Source organism: Fukomys damarensis, unplaced genomic scaffold (assembly GCF_012274545.1).
Source record: "Fukomys damarensis isolate Sample0158 unplaced genomic scaffold, DMR_v1.0_HiC HiC_scaffold_31, whole genome shotgun sequence".
Classification (NCBI taxonomy): Eukaryota; Metazoa; Chordata; class Mammalia; order Rodentia; family Bathyergidae; genus Fukomys; species Fukomys damarensis.
The window spans coordinates 16,066,941-16,067,718 of NW_022900943.1; the positions used below are offsets into that span (position 1 = coordinate 16,066,941).

The window sequence follows — 778 nt, forward strand, 5'->3', positions numbered from 1 at the left end:
TCCATTTGGTTCCACTGATCCATATATCTGTTTTTGTTGCAGTACCATGCTGTTTTGATCACTGTTGTTTTGCAGTATAGCTTAAAGTCAGATATGGCTATGTCTCCTGCTTTGCTCTTGCTGCCCAACGTAGCTTTTGTTATTCTGGGTTTCATCTGGGTCCATATGAGTTTTAGGATTGTTTTCTCATCTGTTAAGTATGCTGTTGATATTTTGATTGATACTGCATTGAATCTGTATAAAAGTTTTTGAAGTATGGCCATTCTGACAATATTTTTTTCTGCCTATCTAGGAGCAGGAACATCTTCCCCTTTTCTATGTCCTCTTCAATCTCCTTTTTCAGAGCACTGTAATTTTCTTTGTAGAATCTTTTCAAAATATGGAACACTTTACAAATTTGCACATCACCCTTGCACAAGAGCCATGCTACTCTTCTCTGTATCACTCCAATTTTAGTATATGTGCTACCAAAGTGAGCACTGAATATTTTTTTCTTATGAATATAATCTTTTCCTCCACTTTCTGGGAGAAATCCTTGACTTCATCCTACAAACCTACCTCTCGTATTAGGTTTTAATATTGCCTGCCATTAGTCAACTTGCTAAATTTCCTCCTTCTGATTCTTTTTTGAAGTACCATTTTTTTTTCATTTTATAAATGTGGTATCTTCCTGTTACTTCGTCTAATCTCTGAATCATCTGTTTCCTCACACTTCTTTATTTTCTACAGTCTTAGTATATGGTATTTCATGTTTTTAATTGATCTTTGACTATCCATT

General features: G+C 34.7%; 1 non-coding gene across 1 annotated transcript; it reads right to left on the reverse strand.

Moving 5' to 3' along the window:
* Positions 1-373: 373 nt before the first annotated feature.
* Positions 374-480, reverse strand: LOC117283876. Its single transcript, XR_004514911.1, has one exon. It is a non-coding gene; the product is annotated as a U6 spliceosomal RNA (small nuclear RNA).
* Positions 481-778: the final 298 nt, after the last annotated feature.